Source organism: Passer domesticus, chromosome 3, assembly GCF_036417665.1.
Source record: "Passer domesticus isolate bPasDom1 chromosome 3, bPasDom1.hap1, whole genome shotgun sequence".
Classification (NCBI taxonomy): Eukaryota; Metazoa; Chordata; class Aves; order Passeriformes; family Passeridae; genus Passer; species Passer domesticus.
Window position 1 is genome coordinate 18,824,554 of NC_087476.1, and position 27,502 is coordinate 18,852,055.

Consider the following 27,502-nt stretch of genomic DNA (forward strand, 5'->3'; position numbering starts at 1 on the left):
ATAAAATCTTAGCCTGTAGCTCCCCAAGACAGAGTATAATTCTTAGTCCAACTGAAGACAAACAGAATGACAAAACTCTGTGTTCTGCACTGCATCATTTCGCAATTTTTGGCTCACCTAGGGTGGACAAATATCTGTAAGAACAAGAAGAAACAAATGCTTGAGGCGAGGCTGAACATGTATCAGACCTAATCCTTTACAGCATGCAAACAGATTAGTTTTTCACGTTGAAAGCAGTCACCTCTATCGGGCACTTTGTATGGATTAGTGTTTGAGAAACTAAGGATGCTGATGATCTGGATTTATTTTATTTATTTTTAGAATGTATCTGGTTTGTATCATCTTGGGGTTTTACCCATTGATTGATGAGATTTGCTTAGGGGGAATGAAAAACTGGCATAAGATTGCAAGCACAGAAGTCTAGACTGTTCACAGTGTGCAAAAAAGTGCTAAAGCAGAAGAACAGTATTGCTAAGAGAGGACAATAGAAAAGGGATAGAAAAATAAAGTTGAATGAGGATAGTGTTACTTGGTAGGAGCTGAGATAGTAAGGGTCTTTTAAACTTAGCAGTTGAGGTAGGACCATGTATATGACCCATGAGATAGGTTCACTTTGTACACAAATAAGTGTGCAGAGATGATTTGCAATAGAATCTGTGTATGCAAAAGCATGCCAGGGCTTCTTTGCTGTTGCAGTCTAACAAAAGCTTTATAGGAGATAATTTAACCAATGTTTCCTTCAAGCTGACAGCTGGTTTGCTTTCCCTTGAGGCTATGATACATTACTTTTTTTCTCCTTTTGAGTCCTGTCAAAAAAAAAAAAAAGCCAAAACCTGTAAAACCTAAGTTGCTTGTATTATCACTTGAAGTCCTTTCCTTTTCATTATTTTCTTGTCTCCAATGGGAAATTACAAGTAACAATACCCTTTTACAGGATTAAAAACAAGATTATGAATTATTAAAATCTTTTAAGGAAGCTAATTTTTTACTTCAGCAGTGACTTACCTTTATCATCTCTGCTGATGCAATTTTTAAAGTCTCCAATAAAGATATAGTTAGCTTTTTTCTGAAGAAGTACCAGTCCTTGGAGATCTGTGTAATGTTGACTTTATCAACAGTGGTCACAATTGGTGGATTCCTCAAAATAAACACAATAAATGACATATAAATGCAGCTCATTTCACAGTACTTTTATGCAGTAACTAGTTCTTGCTCATATTCTCGGGACTTAAGCATCGTCAAAAATACCAAATTAATGAATTCATATATTGCTTGTCAGACAGAAGTACTCCTATTGCTTTTCCATGATTTTAAGAATCTTAAAATGTAGTCTAAGCACCTAGAAAGAAGAAGAAACATCAATTTAATAAAAAAAAAAATAAAATGTTTCTTAATATGTTAAAATAGAAAAGTGTAATCTCTACTGAGATCTTTGACATTTACCTTTCTTTTTTTCTTTACACAATTTAAAACATTTCATTTGGACTCTGTAAGGCCTTTAGCAGGGTATACCACAATATCCCTCTCTCTAAATTGGAGAGAGATGGATGGGCTGTCCAGTGGATAAGGAATTGGTAGTATGGTCACATGCAGAGGATAGTGGTCAACAGCTCCATGTCCAAATGGGCATCAGTGACAGAGACATCCCTCAGGGGTCTGCAGTGACACCAACACGGCTTCGTACGTTCATAAGTGGCACAGATGGAGGGATCAAGTGCACCCTCAGCATGTTTGAAGGTGACACCAAGCTGAATGATGGGCTGGACCACCTGAAGAATGGGATGCCATCCAGAGGGTCCTGGACAAGCTTGAGAAGTGGCCCATGGGAACCTCGTAATATTCAGAAAGGTCAAGTGCAAGGTGCTGGGTCAGGGCAATCCTGGTCATCAGTCCAGGCTGGAGGATGAACAGATCCACAGCAGCTCTGCCGAGAAGGACTTGGGAGTGCTCGTGGATGCAAATTTGCATGTGAGCTGGCAATGTGCACTTGCAGACCCATATCTTGGGCTGCTTAAAAAGCAGCATGGCTGGCAGGTTCAGGGAGGTGATTCATCTCCTCTACTTCACTGTGGTGATACCCCAGTTGGAGTTCTGCATTCAGTTCTGGGGTCCTCAGCTCAGAACTGAGATATGGGAGAGGCCTTTATTGTTGAGTGCTTAATAACATATTTCTGCTCAAAATAATGACACAGGTTAATTAATCCATTGTTGAAAATGCTTGATCTAAGTTGTATGACTTTGTTCTGTAAAAGTATAAGATTACTTAAGGACTCAAACACATGTGAAAAATGCTTTTAAAAGTTGTGCACTGTCTCTCCACTGCTAATTTTTGCTTCTCAGTACTTAAATTCTTGTCCTGGTAATGTTCTTCCAAGAGGAAGAACACATACCAAAATGTACTGTTTACATATCCAGATTATTTACTGTGAAAGTCACAATCTGTGGTTTTTTCAGGGTCCCCTGTCAAAGGGAGGAAAATGATGAATCTGACCCCGTGTTCTTAGAAGGCCAATTTATTAAATTATGAGCTATAATATACTAAAAAATGCTATGCTAAACTATACTAAAGAATAGAGAAAGGATACAGACAGAATGCTACCAAGAAGGATAGATAACTCGTGAATCTCTCCTCAGAGAGTCCGACACAGCTGGCTGTAATTGGCCAATAAGTAAAACCAATTCAACATGCAACCAATGAAACAATCACCTACCACATTCCAAAGCAGCAAAACACAGGAGAAGCAAATCAGACAATTGTTTTCATTTTTCTCTAAGGCTTCTCAGCTTCCCAGGAGAAGATGCCTGGCAAAGGGATTTTTCCAGAAAATATGAAAGTGACAACAACCAAAAGCTTCAATTGTAAGGACACAAAAGCTTGACAGTGTGAACTGCAAGCAAAGTAAGGCTCAAACACCCACTTTGGCATATTCAGAGCAGCATGCTCTCATTTAGCTTTGTACCAAGCATGACTTTGGGTGTTGCATCCTGGGTCAGGTAGAGTCTTGAGAAGAGATGTGCTCTTGCATGAGAGCACATGAAAACTGGAAGGACAGAAACATCCCATGTTGGGAAGGAGAATTTCTTTACAGATGTTCACAGAGTGGGATCCTGATGGAAATCTTTAGCTTTCACAACAGTTAAAATAACCTGTCAATAGTAGAAATTAACCTGCTCTTTCTACTGCCATCTGAACATACTAACATCTCTTGAGCTGCTGCTTTTTTCCACTGAAATGCTACTCTCTTGTTTCACCATCAATTTTTTATGCTAAATTTCTCTGGCAAACTTCTTTAAACATAAATTCAATTTCTGTTCTAATTCCTTAAAATACTGTAAGACCCATTCTTTAATGAGCATACAGACCTTTTCATGACTTGTGAATTCTTAAAACATCATCATAACATTGAGTTACATAGCCAATAAGGTTTCTGTAAAAACAAAACACATTATATTCCTGGTCTGGATTGAATGTGACACTAATTGCAGACACTATTGCTTCTGGCAATCTCTTGAGCTGCTGCTTTTTTCCACTGAAATGCTACTCTCTTGTTTCACCATCAATTTTTTATGCTAAATTTCTCTGGCAAACTTCTTTAAACATAAATTCAATTTCTGTTCTAATTCCTTAAAATACTGTAAGACCCATTCTTTAATGAGCATACAGACCTTTTCATGACTTGTGAATTCTTAAAACATCATCATAACATTGAGTTACATAGCCAATAAGGTTTCTGTAAAAACAAAACACATTATATTCCTGGTCTGGATTGAATGTGACACTAATTGCAGACACTATTGCTTCTGGCCCATTGCCTCAGGGTGCAATTGTTTTAAAAAGTGTTCTCAAAAGAGAGTAGGGTCTTCAGATTGGGGAAACTGGGATTTTAATTCCTGGTAGAAGACTGACTATCCTTTGGAATTCTTATTCTAAAGAGGAATAGAAGATGTCTCTAAGTAATCCTAAAAGGAGACTGCGTTAATAGTGGCTCAACAACCTCAAAAGATCTTTTAAAAAATAGTTGCAAAAATGTCAGTAATTCTCAGAGTTATCCCAAAAAAGTAAAACTGTCAATGATAGATTAGTTATAGAGACCTGAAATGAGACTTTAGCAAACCAACAATTTTATATTAAAATTTTATATTTATATTAAAAATAACTCTCTGTCATCTTTTCTAACTTTTTAATAATCCTTTTGACTTATACTGAGATTTCTAGTCAAGGTTTGCCAACTTTACAGATATCACTCATTATTTGTATTACTGTGTTATATGACTGTGTACATCCATATATTTATGTACGTGAATATATATAGACATTTATATAGATATATGTACAGTCATATGCATTTGTGTGAAAACTCACACAAAAAGGGTATCCAAACACTCTGGGCCTATAAGCCACAGTTAACTCTTAGATTTATCAGCCAACTGTATTTTGTATGTTTAACAAAATCAATCATGAATATTACTGCTTAATAAAGAATCATGGACACATTGCAGACTGCTAATCTGTGCCCTCATAAAGCAAGAAAGTACTATGGTCTGGGTTTAAAAGCATTGCAACACGACTGAGCCAGAATTAGAAATTGATTTACAAGTACGAGGTAATTCAGAAAGTTGGTGCCATTTAGAGACTTGACTAAATTTAGGGCATAGGTATTCTTTTCTGTGCAAAATTCTGGACAAGTCACTTCCTTCTCTTTTATCTGATAATGATTTTGATCCCTTTCACAAAGTGATTTGAAATCTACTAAACACTGAATAAGCATTATTTAGAGATAAATTGGGACCCAGATGTTTTGAAAGACAAGAGACTGTGTTGCATAACAGACACAATAACCATGCCTCCTTTTTCCTCCTCCAAGTCTTCCTATTTAAACGTGTCTGTGGTTTCCCCTCAAAAGCTCAGAGAAAAAAACTCTGAATTCTCCAGATCAAGTTTCATGAGCTGCACATATTTAAAATTAAGCAAATTAAATATGTTCTAAAACTGTTTTTTAGCACCAGCGTTCAAGATGAATTCCTAAACTTCCCTCTGTAATGTTGACTGTAGATCAATATGGGTTCTTGAGAAGTAGAAATGCATAAATAACTTGGCAGAATAAGCCTCATGTAATTATGAAAAAAATCCCATATTTTTAATAAAATCTGTGTGTGATAAAATATTTTGAAATAGAGATTGTTTAAAAATTCTTTGAAAACCAGTTGTTAAATTGTGCCATTTGTCAATAACATGTCTTCCTCCTTCTCCCAGGCCAGAATTAGTCTAAAGATTATGATATTTAGTTCTCAAAAATTTATCCAAGCACATTTTGACACTTTATTTCACTACCTTTCAACTAAACACAATGGACACAAAATATTTCAAGCACTTTAGTATAAATATGTGGGGTTTGGACAGTAACTGTTGGCTATTGTGGACATTGTTATTTTCACTCTTCCAGGAAATTATAGATAATCACCTTCAAAAAATTAAAAGTTCCATAAATGGAGAGTAATTCCAATGAAAAAATGAATAGCTATATTAGTATTAGAAAAAAAAAAGTTGTTCTAATTTTTTATGTGTGACATAATATTTCTTCTCAATATATCCAGAATTAAATCTAAAATTTCAAACAATAAATGGTAAATTGAATCTCATAAGCAGGAACCATAACACATCAATCTAATAACAATTGTCCAGCAATAAAAACTAATGGAAAAAAGTTCAAAAATGCAAAAGGTAATATGGCTGGCAGTCAATGAGATCTGCAATCTGCATTTTCATCCTCCTCTTGACAAATTCTGCCCTAAACAAAAGTATACAGAAGGCAGGACAAAAGCACAAAGAGGAAGGATAGTTAATATAAAATTGCTGTGCTGAGTGAGAGCAAAGGTCCACCTGACCAGTTTTTCACAGTGACTGCTAAAGGAAGCTTGGGGATCCACCATAAGAGAGCAAATATAATTCCACTAGCATTTTCCCACTTTCTGAGAATAGCTCACTCAGGGATGCTAAGATTGTGTACACAGTTCTTCATTTAACAGCCTTCTATGCAGCCTTCATCCAAATGGGTCTGATTTCCCTTTGGTATTTTTGGCATGCAACAGACAATAAGCTGTAAGTTCCACAGCACAGATATGCTCTCATTGAAATGGTATTCTCTTCTGTTTACTCCACAGGCTTTGGCTGGTATTTTTATTATCTACTTCTAGTCCTTGTTATGAGAACTAGACAATAATTATTTCATGAGCTGTATGGAGCAGGTGAACAAGAACTTAAGGACCTTCTCCATATGTCTCCTTAGGAATCTCTTTTTGAAGACATGGAGTCCAAGGCTGTTTAACTGAGCTTAGGCTGCATTCCTGAGGAATGTGAAATGCATGGGATCAACACCATGTTCTGGGAAATGTTACGTGGCTTCCTCAGCTATGTGCTACTTGTATTTTGCTGCTTGGGATCCTAAAGCAATAATGAACACCATCTTCCACTCTTGTTTAAGAAAACCTTTGAAAGTCACCTTGATACAAAAGAAATTGCAGTTTTGTGCCTTTTGTCCATTGTAACCTCATTTTCTCTGCACCTTTGGCAATATATGAAAATTGCAATAATAATAAATATGCTCTCCTCAAAAGTCTTCCAAAAGCCTGCTTTTTCAGCCTGAAACTACTTCCAGTTGACCCCTCAATGGTCTTTTTTCTAACAGATAACCTTTCAGTATTGCTTTTCCTTTTACCATGCAAAGTCTTCAATAGCTGGAATGTAAAATTCCATGGACATAGTAAGATCAGTGCTTTCTGAAAACTGCTTGTGATATGAGAAAGATCAGTATCAGTGTGTTCTTATTTTTCTTCTAAAATATCTAAAATATCTCATTAATGCGGTAGTCCATCCACTTGAGTTTTTCTAAACAAATTCATTAACTTTTACAGACTAATTCTATTCTAAAGCCTTCAGAATGAAAGTAAAAGAAAGCATATAAATTGGAGTTTGAGTAATTTGTCTGGAATTCTTCTCTACTGGTGTAGTCCTTAGTGATCCTACATTTTCCACTGACAAACAAAGACAGGATATTAAATTATTAAATCTTTTCTTTTCTTTTCTTTTCTTTTCTTTTCTTTTCTTTTCTTTTCTTTTCTTTTCTTTTCTTTTCTTTTCTTTTCTTTTCTTTTCTTTTCTTTTCTTCTTTTTTATTTTTAAGAAATGCTGAAATAAGTATTTTTATCTAATATAAATTTACAGCATGATTGCTCTTGAGGTGCACATACCTCTATTTGTGTAGTTATATATTTTGAATCATAAATTAACCTGTTTGTGCAGAGGTTGCTGGCTGGTGCTATTTGAATTTGGCCCTCCAGAGGCACATTATTAAAAGTTTAGATGAAGACACATTAACATTGATTTTCACTCAGTTTTGCTGAGACATACACCAGTAATTAACATCCATTCATCAACTCTGGCACCTATCACAGTACAATGAAAGTGCAGAAGCAAAATAAAAAAAAAAATAAATAATTTTAGTATTTTAAAGTCAGCATGAAAGGCATATTCTTGGTCTTTATTTTTACCATAAGCCTATGGTAAAATTCTGTTTGTTTTTAATAAATTGTCAAATATCTCAAAGCCAGTTAAGGCCTAAAAAATATTACAAATCTTCACAAATTCCATGTAATTAACATTCAATCATGCCTGTGGAAAAAAAGAGTTTAAAATAGAATTGATAATATTGGAGAAAAGCATGTAGATACAGATATATATGAGAATGGGTTATTGCATATTTTAGCATTATCTTTGCCATCTTGTAGGTACTGGCCCTGTGGCATTTCAGCCTGACCTTCTTGTAACTTTCCAAGAATTTTATTCCTCCAAATGTCATCTGAGACTCCATGAGGGCATCTTCCATCTTCCTTGGGGAAGTGGAAAGAATCTATGTGTTTATCTGCTAAAATGCCCAATGTCTGAGGGACACAGATAGAAAATGAAGAGAGAAAACACTTTTTCTCAGGGTTTTTTTTCCCCTATGTGTTTAAATACATAGGGAAAATGAAATTTGATTTTTTTCTACTCATGTATTAATTATTGACAAAATAAATGTAAACATAATAAATACATGAAGTTTAACTGTGTTCAATGATCTTAGATGTCTTTTCCAACCTTAACAAGTCTATGATTTTAGGCAGCAGAGATGCTTTAAGTTGGGAGTGGAAAATACTTTCTCATTCTTCCCTAAGAAGAATTAAGAAGTTAAGTTCCTTAACTGAAGGAAAGAGACAAAAAAGGTGTATCTAGTTGTCACAAATATTATATCTAAGAGCCAAATAAATGGAGAAAAAGCTCAGGGTAACTGAAGCATTTTCTATCCATTTCACTCTTCAAACTTTAGACTCTAAAATAGTGATAGATTAACTTTTAGACATGATATGTCACTTTAAAATAGAAAATGCATTTTTCCAAAGCCTAAGAAAATGAAATATTTAAACAAATGTTCACCAAAAAAAAAAAAAAAATTCCAGCTTATCTGATATAGTAAGAAAATCTAAAAACAATGTTGCAGATAGAGTGAAACTGGAGTTTTATATTCACAGGGTTCAGGGATCTTTAGCTGAAGTGTCTCCTTTGGATGCTATTTTTAATTAAGGGATCAAGAAAAAACTAGAAAGATTCTAAACAAGTTGCTTAGCTGGAAAGAGGTGTGCAGGAACCAGGATCAAGAGAAAATACCTAGACTAATGATTCATATATCTGTAATGTGCTTGTGAAATATAAATGATGGCAGTTGGATGACCGTGCAATTTATAACAGTGGGCTCCTACAGATGAAAGTTTTAGGGAACTCACAGCCCTAGGACAAAATAAATATGTCTTGATTTGAAAGTAACTACCTAAAATATTAGAAATCAGTTTCTTCCTGATGAGCATTAATGTATGCATTTTGCCTGTCAAATTTGACTTGCTGCCCACAGGTTTGGTGTACGCACTTGGTCAGCTTTACCAAGTGAGTTTTCATCTGTCTTTATAAATATGTATACGTATATATTATCTTAATCCACCATTACTTTATTAAACATGCCATGAGAACACAAACTGACCAAACAATGGCTGCACAAAACTAATGCAATGCAAACAGCAACATAAGAACATGTGAAACCATTGATTTTTAATGATTATCAAATTGATGCTAGCTAACCTGGAGAGCATACAAGAAATTGCAGTCAAGGATAGACATGAGAGAGAAACATTACTCACTTAGAGGAAAAATGGAAGGCCAAACCCCAGCTGAAGCTGAAATTGCCTAGTGACACAAGGAGTAACAAGAAGAAATTCTGTCAGTTTGCTCACAGAAAAAGGTTCAGAGCAAAAAGTTCAGAGGAAATGTTGCACTGTTGACAAAAGGGAGGAGACAGCCCAGTGATGGATGACACAGATAACACTGAAGTACTTGATGTTTTCCCCACCTCCCTACTTCAGTCCCTATAGGAAAAGCCCGAGATCAGATCACTGCATCAAGCCAGTCAAGCTTGGAAAGAAGAAGAGCAGTCAAGAGTGGAATTGTTTCAGGCTAGGGGCTACTTGAAGGATCCTGATGTACTAAAATCCCTGGACCTGGACGAGATTCATCTGAAACTGCTGAAGCACACAGCTGAGGTGACTGTAAAACTGCTATTTACCTTTGGCCAAAAAAATTGAGGCAATCTGGAAAAGTCCCTTACAAATTAAATAAAAGAAAAAGAAAATATTATGCCAAGCTTTATAAATGGTAGGAGGCACCATCTGAGAGTTACAGACTATTCAGATTCATCTTAGTCCCCAAAACCAGATTTTTAGAGGTTTTTCTAAACAGTTGTGCTGCTGTAGCTCAGATAGAGGTGGGCTTTTTTTCAGAGGACCTGGTATGGGACTGTATTTTGGATTTGCGACCAAAACAGTATTGATAACACAGGGATGTTTTTGTTACAGCTGAGCAGTGCTAACACAGAATTAGGTATTTTCTGTGACTCTCCCCACCCCACCAGTGAGGAGGCTGGGAGTAGACAAGAAGTTGAGAGGAGACATGGCCAAGACAGCTGATCTCAAATGACCAAATGGATATCCCACATATAGTGTCATGTTCAGCATATAAAGATGGGGGAGCATATAAAGATGAGGGGCCTCCAGCTCAGGGACTGACTAGGCATTGGTCAGTTGGTGGTGAGCAACTGTTTTCACTTTCATGACTTGTCTTTCTTGGGTTCTATTTTCTGTCTTTGTTATTTTTTTCATTTTCCTTATATTGTTGTTGTTGTTAATATTGTTATTAAACTTTTTTTCATCTCAAGCCACAAGTTTTCTAATTTTTTACTCTTCTTATTCTTTTCCCTATCTGGCACTGGGCAGAGTGAGTGAATGACTGCATGGTCCTTAGTTGTTGTCTCAGATTAAATATCAAAAGGCAAGTAAGTAACAAAGGTTTACTAAGGACTGATCATGCTCATTATCTCAATTATCTCCAGTGATAAAGTGACTAGCAATATGAGTGAAGGGGTAATAGTGGAAGTAACACACCTTAACTTTGCTTAGGCTTTGGAAATCTCTGAGAGCACTCTAACCTGTGAGTTATGGGTTGTATGAATGCACTTTGAGGTAGGCTTAATATTGGCTGGACTTTGGTGCTCAGAGGGTAGGAATCAGGCACGCAATGCCCAGTCAATCTGATAATGAGCACAAGACCTAGGTGGGATGACAATGGCTCCACAACTGTTTGATATCTTTGTCAACAACCTCAATGATGAGAAAATAATTCTCAGTAAATCTATAGAAGATATTAAATTTGGTTCACACAAAAAGTATTAAAGCTTTAATTGATCTTAAGATGCTGGAGAACTGGGCCAAAAGGATGCCCATGCAGCTCACACATGACTAGTTCAAAGTTGTTTCCAGAGCAGAATAATTCAATACAGCTATGAGATGACCAAGTGGCTGTACAGGTTTAGTAAATCCCTGGTTGGAATCCCTGGAATCTAAGGCCCCTGTGTGTTCTCATTACGCAGGAGGCAAACTACATTCTGGGTTAAGTAAGGAGAATTTTCTCTACTAGAAAGGATCAAAGAACTTATTATTCACTTCTACTGCATCATGTACTGCCACATCTCAGCTATTGCATCCAGCTTTTGTTCCCTCTGCTCAGGGCTGATGTGGATGAACTGGAAACGGTCTGTCAGACTATGAAGACAGGCTGAAAGAAAGAGGTTGGTGAAAGAGAAAGGTTGTTCTTCAATATGGAGAAGAGAAGTGGAGACCTCTGGGGAGATCTCATCGGGCATCCCAGTATCTTAAAGGGCTTATAAGAAGGAAGGGAGAGGGGGTACTTTTCATATGGGCAGATAGTGACAGGATGAGTGGGAATGGCTTTAAACTTAAAGAAGCCAGGTTTAAATTAGATGTTAGAAAGAAATGCTTTACCCAGAGGGTGGTGAGACGCTGGAACAGGTTGCCTAGAGAACTTGTAGATGCCCAGTTCCTGGCAGTGCTTGAGGCCAGGTCAGATGGGTCCCCAAACAACCTCGTCTAGAGGATGGCATCCCTGCCTACAGCAAGGGGTTGGAACTAGATGATCTTTAAGGTCCTTTGCAACCCAATCCGTTCTGTGATTTATTCTACACCTGGACTTGCTGACAGGCAACAACGATAAACTACAGGTTGGAAGGTTCAAGCAAGGCATTATGAATACATTTTTTCAGCACTGGAACATTGGAAAATGATGGTTTAGCACAGCATTACACAGAGGAGTTATGGATTCTCTTCTCACGAAGGTTTTTAGGATAACATATTCCTGCTTTTAGTAGGAGGTTGGATGAAATAATTTAAAGATCCTTCCAATGATTCCCTTCTTCAAAACCTAATTTTCTGCTTCCTAATGCACTGGAGTTTTATACTGTTTCCATGTTCTTAAGCATGAAGAAAATGTACTTTGATTTATATCTATGCAGGCAGTGTTGTAGTCTGGGATGCTGGAGGTCTATATTTGTTTTGAAGAAACAGGAAAAAGTGATGAAGAAGTTGGAGCTGATTTGCTATTTATCTCAGTAAGGTGGTGTTTTTGCTGCTAGAAAGACTCTGACAGGAATTTGGGTAAGAAAATAGGTTTTTGTGTCTTTGCTTCGTTCAGTCCAGGGATCAGGATCACCTTGGCACAACTATCTAGTTACCAAAAGAGCTATGGATGTTCTCATCAGTTAGATCTCAGTAAGTAGAAACTGTCAAATAGTAGACTGCAGAGAAGTGTTCTATATTATCAGCCACTACAAGAACACTTTGAGTTATAAATATCCATAAGCTTTAATGGAGAAGAGAACTGTGCCTGTCAGCAGAAAAAAAATACTATCAACCTGCGATGCCCTACACAAATAATGTCAAACCTGGGGCACGATGCAGATTAAGGTGCACTTTAAGCCATCTACTAAATGGAGTATTAGCTGGAAACTGGATTTCACCATCAATGAAACATAATTTAATATATCTGAAGGCCAGTATTGGTTCACCTACCTCAGCTGCAATTGCAGTGAAGAAGAAAAGTCCTTCTGACTGTAAGAAAGTACTCTCTTTTCTATTACTGATCTCAACAGTGAGTTTTGATCCTGATTGTGTTCCATGGCAGCATCTTGAAAAGAAAATATTTTTAGCCTTGACCACAAGAATACTCCCTGCTTCTCTGAGTATAATACCACTGTATCTCAGTGGAGGATGAGCAATGCTTTCCTAACTTGCTGCTTTAGAGTAGAAAAGGATATATTTAATTTTACATGAACATCTGATAGAAAATGTTAATCTGGGATTATCTACCCAGGTAGATAATCCAGGTTTATGATATTACAATCTAATCTAATCTAATCTAATCTAATCTAATCTAATCCAATCTAATATAATCTAATTTCTGATGATATTTTGCAATTTGGCCTTTAGCAAGATATTGGCCTTGCTCATGTATGTTAGGTTTACCCTACCTTAGTACTGTAAATAGGCTAACAAGACCTATGCACTTTTTATAACACCTTGAGAACTATAGAAACAAAAAATGCAAAGTATTTTAACAGGGCAAAAAAGATAAAAGAGAGTGTGAAGACAATCTTTGAAAATTCACTCAGTAGATTTCTATGATTTCCATGACTGTTCATGATAGTTTCTTTGATTGTAGGCACTTTCACTTTTGGTTTATATGTTCACCCTTGACTCAAAGATTCCCCAAAATTTGAGGCCCAAAGACAGGAATGAAAGAATAGAATGAAGGGCACATGACGTAGAGGATAAAAGGACAAAGTTAAGAAATTGCAGAGAAAATTGCCAATAATGAGAGTGGAGTTATGCAGAGTTTGGAAGTCAGGAATGGGGATAATGAGAGGTTAATGAATAGATCATAATAGAGGTTGTCTATAATGTAGATGATTGCTAGACCAGCATTTTTGATGAAGCTGAAAAGAAAAAGCAAGGGAAGGCCAGTGATGAAGCATGAAAATGAAGCAACTGAAGATCAAGTTTAGACCAGATTTTGCATTGATGCCAAAGAAAATAAACGAATTTTTAAATAGAGAAATTAAGGAAATAAAATAAAAGGCATAATAAAAGGAATTTTAAAAAGAAAAATATGTGGGGAGAGAAAGGGAGAATATCTGTGTTGTATAAGCTTACAAAAAATCAAAGAAGAAAAATGAATAGAGAGCTTGGAAGAATGCTCAAGTCAAGAGTACAGCTCAAGAAGACAGACAGATTGTCCTATTGCCACTAAGCTCTTATTTTCTAGCCAATTATGTACTGCCTCTTGCTTACATCCTGAAGAAATTCCACACTTACACAACTAAAACTGGTTCAATATTTGAAGAATACTTACAGAAATGTTTCATATGGCATTCCAGACCTATGCCTACAGATTAGCTTCCCAGCTGTCTCACCAAATGCAGATTATACTTCATGTAACATATTGAACAATACACAAATACACATAGTAAATATTCTATATTTTATGCATATATTATACAAGTTAATAATATAAAATATATTAAATCATATACAAACAAATATATATATACAGATAACACGTTATATGGCATATGTAGTTCTTCATACATAGAGTATGTACATGGAGTTAAATGAAAGACATGGAGTTATATTAGTCCTAAACTAATACCACAGAGATGAAGAAAAAGTATGCTGGAAAGTTTTTTACAGCATGTCAGGATGAAAATGTATCAAATGCACCCTTTGAGGTCTTTGTGTAACAGGCGAGGTGTGGCAGTTGAGGTGGTGTCCGTCATGCAGGATGTATGATAACATGGATGTAATAGAAAAAGGCTATGGACGTGAAAAGATCCTGGAGTATCTGGTTTTACGTAGCAAGATTTTGGTAGCATGGTGGCTACAAGAGTGACTTCTGGGAGAAGCTGCCAGAAGCTTTTCCCACATACAAAAGCCAACACCAGCAGTCTCCAAGAAGGACCCATGACACCGGCCAAGGCTGAGCCCATCAGCAGCAGTGGCAGCAGCTATGATAAGAAGTGGGGAAAAACGGCTTCACAACAGCAACCACAGAGAGGACTGAGAACATGTAAGAGAAACAATCCTGCAGACACCAAGGTCAGTGCAGACGTTCCCCTGCAGCCCATGGTGCAGACCACGGTGAGGCAGCTGTGCCCCTTGCAGGAGCAGAGATCCACCTGCATTCTGTGGAGGACCCCATGGGAAATCCACACTGAATCAGGCTTCTGTCAGGACCTGTGGCCCATAGAGAGAGGAAGCCCCTCTGGAGCAGGCTTGCCATCAGGATTTGTGACCCTGTGGGGCACCTATGCTGATGTAGTTTGTTCCTGGAGTACTGCACCCTGTGGAAGGGACGTGCACTGGAACAGTTTGTGAAGAACTACAACCCACAGGAAGGACTTACCCTGGAGGACTTTCCTATAGCAAGGACCCCACGCTGCAGCAAGGGGAGAGTGCAAGGAGGAATGAGCAGCACAGACAATCTGTAATGAACTGACCACAACCCCCATTCCCTATTCCCCTGCATCTCTTGTGGGAAGGAAATAGAGAAATCTGAGTGAAGCGGGGCCCAGAAAGAGGGATGAGAAGGGAAGGTGCTTTTAGATTTGGTTTTACTCCCTCTTATCCTACCTCATTGTTAATGGTTGATAAACTAAATTAATTTCTCCAAGTCAAGTCTGTCTGATCATTACAGCGATCTCCCTATCCTTATTTCACCCCACAAGTATTTTATTTTATTTTCTTCTCCCCAGTCCACAGCCCTGTTGAGATGCTTGGTGGGCCTGTGGTAGTTAGACATGGTCAACCCACCAGAGACACCAAGGATTTTTCTTATCTATTGTGAGTGAAAATAACATGTGACTTTTGGGGTTGTTGTAAGTTATCCCTTGAACGGTTTTTCTTCTTTGTGTTCTCTTGGTTATAAAAGAAGGCCAATTCAGCTCCAGGCTTCCAATGCTCTTGCCTTACTCCAACACATCTATCATCTTCCTAGGGATAAACATAATGTGCACAAGGGTAGATAACAGCAGAGACCATTATTGGCACTTTCTCAGGATTTTACATAAGAACACAAGAATCCTCTTGATAAGACAGGTTGTCTAGGTCCATCATTCAGGCTCTGAGGGCTAGCAGCAAGTTTCTCACAGGAAGATGTGTGATGCAAACTATGGGGAAAATGCTTCATTAAATGGCTCATGCCTTTTCCTTAAGGCCTGAAATGTGAATTTTGATCTCCCTTTCAAAAATTCTATTGTTGTTAGTAAATATTCTGAGACTAGATTTTTCTTTTCCTGCTAGGCATATAAATATCTAACCACCATCTAAAACTTGCTCAACTATAACCTTCAACAACATTCTGTGACATTGATGAAAATTAAAGGCTTGTTACAGAGTGTTTTGTTTTAGCACGATGAAATTTGCCCCCTCTTGAATTCATTGAATATCTCTGTTCTTGTGCTAGAAAACAAAAAATACAGTCACAAAGGGCTTAATGGATATTGGGAGGTATTCCTGCATTTGGAACTGACTTAGACATGAATGGTAGTTTAAAAAAAAAAGAGTTACAGGCTTTTCTACAGTTATCTATTTTCCCATTTAACTTCCAGTAACAAAGAGAAAAGGAGTACAAATTATACTGTACCACAACAGAATGATCAGTGACAAATGTCTGTCAGTAAGATTACCATTGCAGATAGAATATGTAAACATACGTTTCGGAACCAATTTTTTCCTTATGCATTCTGTCTCATCACAAAGATGCCAACTGGATAGGCTTACTTTGCACATAAGAGGAGCATATTTAATAAAATGAGAGTGAAGAAATGATAACATTTTATTATCTTGTTTTAGAGCACTTTCTTCGGTCCATTTTTCTGTGGAAATAGATTAAGCACAGTTAATCAAGGTCTGTCACTGGGTTCCAGTGGTGACTTTTATACACTGCAAAATAAAAAGGACAAATGCACACAAAAGGAAGGCACATATGGAGTTGCTTGTGGTTTCTTACAGACTTCAAATGAAGAACAGATTTTTACAGACTTTTAATACAGAGAAACTCAAAATCACACTATTTTGTCTCTTCAGCTGTTTCTGAAAGCAAATAAAAATATTACTGTGCACATGGTGTTGCAAGTCCTTCAGCAAGGAAGGGCTCCCTACCACAAGAATCAGTACCATGGTATCATCCAGAGGAGATGATATTCTCAAGTTTTGTAATATTTTAATTCTTTGTAGTACTCTAGAACTAACTTAGGTTCATAATTTCTTTCATTTTTGATGATTATAGCACACCTGTTTGCACATTGCCCTAGCAGAGTTGTACCAGCACAATTAATAAACCCCACTGCAATAACAGTCATAAACTTGAATCCAGAAGACTGGTACTGATGAAAATCCAACTTTTCTTTCACTTTAGAGGCTTATTTATCAGTTACATGGAAAAAAAATACAATGCTGTAGATGTATAACCTCACAAGAAGTATCTACAGAAAGACTTTTAGAGAAAGTGTCCTTTAGTAGTATATAGGTACCTTGGTTAAGTTGATTTTCTAGATTTCCTCAGTGGAACATGGAAAGAACTAAGATGGGACAAGTAATTCTTTAGAGGTGTCTAAGAAAGGAGTTCAAGAAGAGGAATGTACTTCCCTCTGGAAGCATTGCACTGTGTCTACTAAGGCAGAATCTACTCTAGACTAGAAAGGTGGCCAAACTTGTCTAAAAAAAAAAGAGGTTTGGGGTCTTTTATCTGAATCAAACCCTAGGTGACTAACTGTACAGAATTTTTTGAAGAATATTAAACATAATCCAGAAATTCTTATGCACTGAATTATTCCCCAAATCACTATTTTCTCCACAGTATTTTGGTAATATATTTTTCCTATGACATACAGTATGGCTGAAAAATATGGGATTTTCTGGTTTGTCACATCTAATCAATCTGTTTCTTTCAAAGTTTTTCTTTGAATCTGATATTTCACTTTGTCTTAACCTACTTTTCTTTTTTGAGTTAATACAATACTCTGAATCTTGATGTCTCTGAATAGTTTAACTGAAGTTGGAATGCTTCCATTTCTTCTGCAAAGTTCATAGTTACACATGTATGGGCTGGCATCTTTAACACCACTCATTGTGTAACTAACTGTGCTGGACCTTATTGTGAATTTCCTGATTTTCTTCTGGGATAAATTCACTCATTGTAACAATGCACAGAAGTGCAAGTTCACTGCTGTTAATGGAAGTCTATGCTGTTCACAAAAATAGGATCAATAATATGTAAGTTCTGAATATGCAATAGTATAAAGTGTTATAGTAATCATGTGATTTCAATGTGACAGGATTTATTACCTTTAAACCTAGGTGATTATTTTTTCTGATTAGAAAGTCAAAAATTCATACCTATTTAGACTTTCATGATTTGTCTCATTACTCCTTCTTTGGTAGCAGTCTGTTTCACTGAAATGTGTTTAAAGTTAAAATTAAATAAATCTGAATTAGGTAAAAAAGAGGTTATCTATGGAATAGCAAAGCTAGACAGAGAGGACCTTTATGTTCTAGTACAAGGTGAAGAATCCCCTGTGCTTAACTGAGCTGGAAAGGGCTTATGCAATTTCCTATGGACAGTTAGTTTTTTTTTTCCCCTTAGAAAATACTCCCTATTTTTAAGGGGGCAAATGATTCCTATTGATTACAGTATTATCTAATGGTGAAGAAGAAGCTTGCCCCTTGCTGTCAACTTCAGCTGAGAAGTCAATCATGACTGCTATAGATGAATCTGGAGGAAAACTACAAAGCATTTTGCTGACTGAAAAAATGGAAACTGGAGGAAAAGGATTATGTCTTACTTGGGAGCAATAAGCAAGAAGTAATGAATCTTTATTCAGGAAATGTCCTGCTTCCTAATATTTCATTATTTGGCACAATCTCTTCAAATTCCATCTTTCAGATGAAATATGCTGGATGTCAATACATCCACTGTTCAGAGATAGGGCCAGGTGTTGCAGAAAAAGTGCTACCATAAACAAGCAACACATCTCAGTTGTACACAGACTTTCTGTGTGATTTACTATCTTTAAGCTTGTCACTGTCTCTAAACACTAGTTAATAAGCTTAATGACTGGTAGAAAAATGAGATCAAACTGCTTAAGAAAAGGCAGGTCAAGCATGAACACAGCTGGATGAGTTTGAGTCATTGACAGCCATCCAGGTATTTTTTATCAGGTTGCAGCTTTCTTGTGCATCATGGCAGGAATAAGCCAAAAGGAAAAACATAAGAGGTCAAAGAGCTACTTGAGTGATTAATTTAGTGTACTCATTTAACTTTCCAGGTTTTAATGAAGCTTATGTTTCATTTGACTATTTCACAACTATCTGAACAAGATGTAATTCATTTGAAACACATTGAAGACTATTTGTCTTTGAAGCAGGCTTTAAATACTAGAACCACAGGCCTGCAAAAGACCTTAAGAAGACATTTCTTCCATATCTCTGCTCTATAGCAAACTGAACTATTCTTATATCTGTCTGACTGATGCTTGTTCTAAAAATCTCCAGAGACTGAGTATTTACAATCTCCCATGCCATTAGCTTCCTGGTTCTCTCAATCCTTAGCACTGGAATTTGCTTCCTAACATCTAACTCTGTTGTAACTTAAGTTCATTGTTTTGCAGCTTCATCTACTGGTGATGAAGACAACAAATTGCTCCTTTCCTTTGTGTGTCAACTCTTCATGTATTTGGAGTCTATAGTCATACCTTGCCTTTAATAATGTACTGAGAACTTTTAGGCTTCAAGAGAAACAAAACTGACCAGCTGGAAAGGCAGCGTGTTTATTTAACAGAAAGAAATGTGTGATCAAGAAAACAAGAGTCTTAGTTAAGTGGTTACCCCAAGTGATTAGCTGCTTTACTGGTTAGCCTGCCAGTCTGTCCTTAGAAGGTTCAAAATCATGAACACTGCTTTGTAATTCTCTTCTTCCTCCAATATTAATGAATCTGAATTCTTTTGCCAGTTTTTCTTTATTTATAAGGCCTACTGTTTGGGAAAGAGACTGTGTTAACTGTGAAATATTCCTCTGTTAGGCAATATTTGTCACCATAGCTAAATATATGGCTATGTGTAAGCCAGACTAATCTACTCCCGAGAATCTAAACGAAAATGAAAAAAAGAGCACATATTCATTTCCCCCTTTACATCCTACCTTACACTGACAGCCTCCACACTATCTCAATTAATTTTATTGCAAATCTGTTAAATATCTGAGTCTCTTCTGCCTAAGTCAGGAGCTTATGTTGGTTAGTCTAAGGTTTAGGCCTGTAATCCCCCTTCTTACTGGCTGTATGACCTTCTTGCAAGCTGGTACACTAAGCTGGCACATTTCAGTATCTCATGTATTCATTTTCATAATAAAGTGGAAGGAGTTTCTCCCTGCCCTTTACAAAAATGATTTGAAGTCACTACAGCACCTACTTGCTGTATTTAAGAGAATGCTTTTGTAGTTTTGTCCTTCTTTATCACTGCTTCACAAAAATGCTGTGGGCAAAATATTTAGGACACTATTTTTACCTTGGATATCAAGTTTTCTACCAACACTGTTTTCTGCCACACTCACAAGCCTCCCCCAAGGTAACAGTAATGACTAACCTGCCTTTGAACAGTCTTGAAAGGATATTGTTGCTTGGACTTGCAAGACCAAGTGGACTTGGTGGTCTAGGCACCTCCCTCACCTTCAAATAATTTCTTACAAAATATTTAAATAGCATGCCAGGTGTCATATAAATACTTCAAATAAACTGATGATAATACTACATTATCATAAATTTAATAGTTTTGTGGCTATAGATATAATTCTAGCAGAATTTTACTAGCAAATGTACCTTCAAAAGTTGGTTTGAATTTTTAGAAACATTTTATTTTTAATTAAACATTCAGAGGAAATGTTTCAGCCCATCAAGCTAAACTATAAAGACTGGAAGCCCTGCAAGGATTTAGTTGATTCCATTCAACAAACAAACTATTGGCAATGACTGACGTAGACATGGTATTAAAAGTTATGTTAAAGCTGCATGAGAGACTTTTTGGGTTTCAAAATGGTCAGTGAGGGTGACATTGAGGAGAAAGTGTGTTACTGATCACCTGATCAATGTGTTGAAGTGGATAAAGTCTACTTAAAACATTCAAGGAAGTCTTTGGATTCTATGATGCTGCTTCTTATAGGAACTTTAACATCTGTTGGAAGGACACTGTGGTGAGAAGCAAGCTATCCAGGAGGCTTCTGGATTGTATTTGTGGTAAACTCATGATACAGACACTGGAAGGGCCAACAAGGTGACTCTGGCATTCACTAGCTAGCAACAGCTCTTTGGGACTATGATAATCAATAGAAACCCTGGCTGTAATGACACCAAAATAGTGGAACTCAAAATCCTGAGGAGGCATCAGAAGGCAAGCAGCACAGTACAGAGCCTGCACTTTAGGAGGGCAGACTTCAGCTTATCTGAAAAGTTGAAAAGTAGGATTCCATGGGAGGCAGCTCTGACAAGCAAATGAGTTCAGGGAATCTAGCAAGTCTGTAAGGACATCACCTTTCAAGCCTATGAATATTCTTGCTGTTAGTCAGGAAATCAAGTACATTTTTCAATAGACCAACTCAAGAGAGAGATCCACCAGAAAAGGCAGCATAAGATGGAAGCAAGGATAGGGTCCAAAGGAGGAATTTTTGAAACATTGCATTAGTGTGCAGTGAGGATGTTGGGGAAACCAAAGCTCAAATGGAATCAAGGCTTGCCAGGGACATCAAGGCAACAAGAAGAGTTTGTACATTACTAATAAAAGCTTGACAAAGAAAAATGTATGTACTGATTGCTGAATGAAAAGGGTGATTTAACAACAGTGGCCACTGGTAAGGCTGAAGTGCTCAGGGCCTTGTTCTTTGGGGCCTGTGTGCTTAATGAGAGAGAAGAGAGACAATAACAGCAGTGGATAAGGATCAAGTCAGAGGCTACTTATGAGCACTCAGCTCATAAATGCTCATGGATCTGACAAGCTGTATCAAAACTTTATAAAGGTTCCAAAAGGACAACCCAGAGAACTAAAGGCAGCTCAACCTTACTTCAATGCCAAGCAAATACCCAGAGCAAATACTCTAGGAACATATTTCTGGGAACCTGAAACAGAGGAGCAATGTGGTAGACAACATTTTCATCAAGTTTTCAGATTAAATGCATATGGAGGCTACAGTTGAAGGACTGAGGGGCAGGCTGCCATTTGGAGGAACCTATGGGATAAATGGACAACAGGTTCAGGGAACAAAAGCCCTTGAAGGAGAGATAGAAGGAAGTAGAATTTTCCAGTCTGAAGAAGAGACAGTTTTGAGGAGATCAGAAGCCTTCCAATACCTAGGAGGAGGTTATAAAAATGTTGCAGATTTTCCAGTGATGAAGGTCAGGAGAACAAGAAATAATAGACATGAAGGAGAAAAATAATGTTTCCAGCTGGGTATAATGCAGGAGGACACCCAGTAAGTGAAGTAGGCTACTTAGGTACACAAAGCCTACTTTGATGTTTTCAAGACCAGGTTGTGTAAATCTCTATGCAACTCTGTTTAAAGCAAGGTTTTACCCTAAATCTTTCCCGCGGTTCCTTCCAACCTGAAGTATCTTATATCTCTATTAAAAGAAAAAACCCCAAACTTTTATTTCTGAAACTTGTGGAAGCTTGGTTTGTGTACTCTTTTTCTTTTTAAGTGAAAGAGTTCTTCATTGGTTCTGTTTTCCAAAAGTGCATAATGCCCTGATGTTTCCAACCATTTTAATACATTGGAACCATCTAGATTGTAAGAATGGAAGTTTAAACTTCCCAGACTTGATGAAGAAGTATTTGACTGTTATCTGTGGCTGTTTCTAAAAGAAGCACATTTTAACTTCTGCAACTGTGAGTTACAGATTTCATGGAACTACAAAACAACTGTTATACATGTCTTAACTATATGAAGAACATGAAGAACATGATCCTACTTTTAGCAGTTTTGAAGCTTTATTTATGAGCATTCTGGATTGTATTCTGAACTGATATGTTACTATAGTGTTTTCTATAGTGCTATTTGATACTATTTGTTCTCAAGAATGGGTCAGTACATAGGACATATTTTGTCTTTTGGCCATTGCCTAACACAATTTTTAATACTGTGTCTATATCAGTCATTACCAACAGTACATTTGATGAATGGAATCAGTTAAGTCCTTGTGGGGTTACAGTCTTGATTCTTTAGTTTGATGGGCCAATAGCTTTCTATTGCACACCTTCATTTCTTTAACAAATCCTGTTTGCAAAAAACTATAGCATTGCTAGCATTTCTTGTCACATGTTGTGAGTCAGAAGAGATTTTATTCTTATATGGAATTTCTAGAATTATATGCATTCCCAATGTTTCTACTGTTTCCTCAAAATTCAGCTCACATCCTCTAGTTGAGACTAAGACTGGCTAAATATTTCCATATCTCATATAAAGCACACTGTTTGCATCACTGACGGTCTTAAAGCTGTATATATTTAATCAGTATACTTTAATCCTGACTTCCTGTAGAATGAAGTTTAAGGTTGTGAGGTGGTTGGTTGTTTTCTTTCCCCTTTCTGAGCACCATATTTATCTCTGACATGGAAAGAGGGAACTTGTATCATTTCATTCAACACCACAAACTGCATGGGAGGGTCTTTGTTCTGGCTCTGTGACTATACTCCTGTACATGAATATTCTCCTAGACAACTGAGCATTAGCTGCCTGACTGTGATTTCTCTGGAGATTAAGCATTTTGTTGTGGTGTGACAAGTCTGTAGAAAAACTCAGTTTATTCCACTGAGATATTTTGGTGCTCTGAGGCACAGAGGGAAGCAAACATTTGTCTCTCATAGGGTCTGTACGCTTTTTTTAACCTTGCTGATAAATATGTGAGACATAGGACATTTGTTTTAGTTTTCCTTTTTTCTCCTGACTCAACACTCCACTCATTCAGTGTTCCCTAACTTTTAACTCAGAAGGTCTTGTTGGCTATATACATCAATAAATAAAATAGGGCCAAGGGCTGTTTTCTGGCTGTGAGGCTAAATGGCACACAATGGCTGCAGGCATACTACATAACACTTGGCCTTGAGTGTCACCTCAAGGGGACAAAGTGTCTGAAATAATGTGAGAGTCATATTGCAGCCTTTAACACAGGGGTTTTTCTGCTATGGAACAGAATTTGCTGCATGTTTTGTGTGTGGCAGGAGGTGTGTGTCAAGGTCCCAAACCTTCAGAGACAGTTTCAGAGAAACCATCAAGGGTGATGGGAGAGTTGGGTATTGGGGGAAATTCCTGGCAAATGCTATCCTCATGCCTGGGCATTGTCTGGCAGGGTGCTAGTCAGCACCAGGCAAACTGAGGAAAATGAACTCTCTTAGCAGTCAAGCAGTGTGTAACCAGGGGTGCAGTGCTGGAAGTCAAGCTCTGTTTACACAGCATTATGGCTGTATAGGCTTAATGAAAATGCATGCTCAGATATTGTGTCTCTGTATTTGTACAGGTACATGCACACTGAAGCCTTTTGTATAGCCTCTGCCTCTCCTTGTTGTTTGATGTGTTTGGTACTTCTCAAGGAAGCACCACCACCTTTTCTGTCCAGATTTCAATGAAATGCTGTCCAAATCTTGTCCCAAGAAGCTCTCAAAAGTTGTGACTTATTTAGGCAGTGTAAACCTCAGTGGACCAGAGAGGGAAAGGGAAAATAACTGTATGGATATTGTTTCTAGATCAAAAATGACATCTAAACACCATGTAAACTTAAAAAATGTTGAGGTTTTGTTTTGTATGTAAACAGTGTGCATAGATTTATCTGTTGGATTAGAGTACTTTGAAGAAAGAACTTAATGCGAATAGTTATGATACTACAGATTTAATTAGCAGTGGAGAAAATTATGTCCTACACTAAAAGCAGACCACACAGCTATGAACAGTTTCTGGAGGCTGTTAGGTTTTAAGCTCATTCTGTGGAAGCCTTTCTGTTATCAGCTCTAAGCTTTTTTAAACAACAACAACCAATTGTATAGTAGTGAGGGAGCAGACAATTCCCTGATGCCATAGCACTTCCGCTAATGTTACTCCAAGCTGAGCAAATATAGTATTTCTGGCACACTAGAATGGATATAGTTAGTGTTACAGATTAAACAGCTATAAGTATATGAACTTAACATGCCACTGGGTCAGGAATCCTCTATGTCAGCCCTTTTGCAGGATCCATCAACCAAAACTACCAGTGGATTAGCTGTAGAAGTTGAAGGGCAAAGGCTCTGGTTATCAGGAGGAACAAACGTAAGCATTGTACTGGTAATACTGGTTAATAGTAGATCTCAAAAGCAATGCAACAAAAGTGGTTCTGGGTAGACATACTAACATTTGAGGAAAACCAGAGGAATTATTTCAGGCATGAATGAATAGTGGAATTAAATCTTGGGTATGTTTCTCCAAATAGAAGAGTAAGCACATCCTGGACCTCCTACCACTGAAAACCAACAGTGAGTGAATTCAGTGGACACTCTACTGGAGCTCATTGGCCTGGGAAGAGAAGTCCTAAGTCCAAATCCTGAGCAAAATGTGCAGATTTGCTGTTTATGGAATGAGGTAAAACACGGTAGAAGAAGGAAACTAGTGCCTGTATTTGAGTTAGAAGAAGTAGATACAGACTTTTCCCTGCCATGGCCGGCTGTGCAGTGTTTTACTTCTTATAGTGCAACTGCCTCTATTCCTATATTTCCAGATTGTATGATCCTCTGAAGAAGGAATCTGTTATTAATATTGAACCTAGACACCAACAAGGGCTAGCCCTTTTAGGCGTTTCTTGAAATCAAATAATTCAACTTTGTCCATTAATTTTTGAGAAACAGGGAGGCTAAGAGGTGAAATGCCAAAAGAAAATCTATTTTAATTTTGTATTCCTGCTACTGTCTGGGAAGAGAGATACCCCAAGAAACTACCCCTTGTCAAATTTTATAGAAATTTTCTCCAAGCCTAGGGAACAGTCTAGTCTAAGCTTTTTGGCTTCTCTGATTCTGATGCTTCACTCACCATTAATAATAATACATGCCACTAGTCAGGGAGGTAGAAAGCAAGCCACCAAGTGCTTAAAACAAAGAGAAGTAGTGCTTTTACATTCTTTTTTTCCCCACCTATAAATTTTCCTTTGATTTCATTTAATTTGGTAAACCTGGCAAGTTGCTGCCAGGTGGATCTCCTACACAAGTCTGTCTCGAGATTTCATTATCCTTCTTATTTCTAGCATCATTATTCAGACATCTCTGTTTTCTCTAGCTAATTAGCCCGCTGTTTAAGAGGTGCACATTTCTTAACATATGGTACACAGTTGCACTGCATGTGTGCTGTATTTTCATTTTCTAGTTTCAATCTTATATTTCTAATACAGTATGTCAGAAATATCAGATGCCCATCTTACAGAACAGCACTTACAGCTTCACATTGAAATGTACCCTAATTATACTTTTGAAATCCTTACATCCCCATGTTTTCAATTAAGACATCACAGCCATTACAGTACTGTGACAACAGATTGTGATTTAAAGATTACAGTATTTGGAGGTCAGAATTTAGCAGGAAATAAAAGCCACAGGAATTAAGTGTTTAAAATAATCAATATTTTAAAAATGTACCTTTCCAATTCAGTGGAGAAAACAAACCCCAAACAAAAATCCTCCACATGGCGTGATACTGTCTCTTTGAGACACTGGCATTGCATGCAGCTGTTATAAATCTTCTTCCTGTGTAAGACTGCAGAGGGAGGACCTGACTGGCAACACAAAGGAAGGAGCAGGTCTGTTCGCCTGTCTGGGAGAGACAGAGGGAGAGGAGCGGGTGGAGGGGGAGCGAGGCACGTACACGAGCAGCTGAATGCAGAAAGATTCACTCCTTCTGTACAGCCCACATACCATCTATGCCTAAGTGATTCTGGTCCACCATTTGCATGATATATTAGCCTTTCAAGCTGTCTTGTGGTATTATCTGAGAGACCGTAGCTTTTGCTTTTAGCTAAGCTCATCTGCAGTTGGTGTTATCTCCAGCAGGTCTCCGTTTCTGACTAATATTAACCTTATAGCAAGGAAAATAGAATACTCAGAGCTGTGCACATGCTGAAAATACAACTGGACACACTAAGGGCTGAATTAAACAGCCACAGTTACGCAAAATTAAATTTCTGCATCATTTACTGTACTGGAAAAATGCAGGTTTTTTCTTTAAAATAAACCCCAAAACAACAAAATAACCAAACCAAACATTTCAGTTATATACCATATCTCTGTGAAACTATTAAAAAAAAAAAAAAGCAGCATTAATTCTGGAGTAAGTGTGTTCATATGGGTTGTTACACTCACATAACTGTACAAGCTTGACTGTGCTGGTGTAACTGATAATATGTGCTGTACTTGCTAGCTCTCAGGTCCTTTGAGCTGCAGAGATGCAGATGTAACCTTAAATTCTTTCTAAAGCAAATCCTGCAGATGCTTTCTACCTCCCTCATCCTCCCTCAAAAAAACCTTCAACTCCCTCTATAGGATTAGCTTTCTTCTGTACCTACCCCCTCCATAAGGCATGGAGCGTGAATCGCTGTCACTCATCTGGTTACCTCCCAGCTCCTCCAGACATCCCCTCCAGCCAACGCACATATCCCTGCAAGCTCCTGCCTGAATCATGAACTGACAGCTGCGAGACAGGTAGAATGAGGATCATATCCAAGAGATGAACGAACATTTTCAGCAGAAGCAAGAGCCTCTCCACTAATACACCATTTCCCTAACAAAAAGGAAAATAATGTCATTTTTTTTCTTCTTGTATTGCTAGCTCTTTTGTCATGCACCGAATACAATGGAAGTATAAGATTTCGAGTAGTTTTGTGACAGCAAGTGTAACCACAAAATATATAAATATTTGTGAGATGTACAGTTATTTCTAACATCTGGGTCAGACATGAATGCT

General features: G+C 37.4%; 1 long non-coding RNA gene across 2 annotated transcripts; it reads right to left on the bottom strand.

The window, feature by feature from the left end:
* Positions 1-27,176, bottom strand: LOC135296098 (uncharacterized). 2 transcript variants are annotated; one of them, XR_010358144.1, is made up of 3 exons: positions 27,105-27,176; positions 1,006-1,138; positions 1-134 (listed from the first exon to the last, which is right to left on the bottom strand). It is a non-coding gene; the product is annotated as an uncharacterized LOC135296098 (long non-coding RNA). The 2 variants fall into 2 exon arrangements; XR_010358145.1 differs by lacking the exon at positions 27,105-27,176 and adding an exon at positions 26,182-26,326.
* Positions 27,177-27,502: the final 326 nt, after the last annotated feature.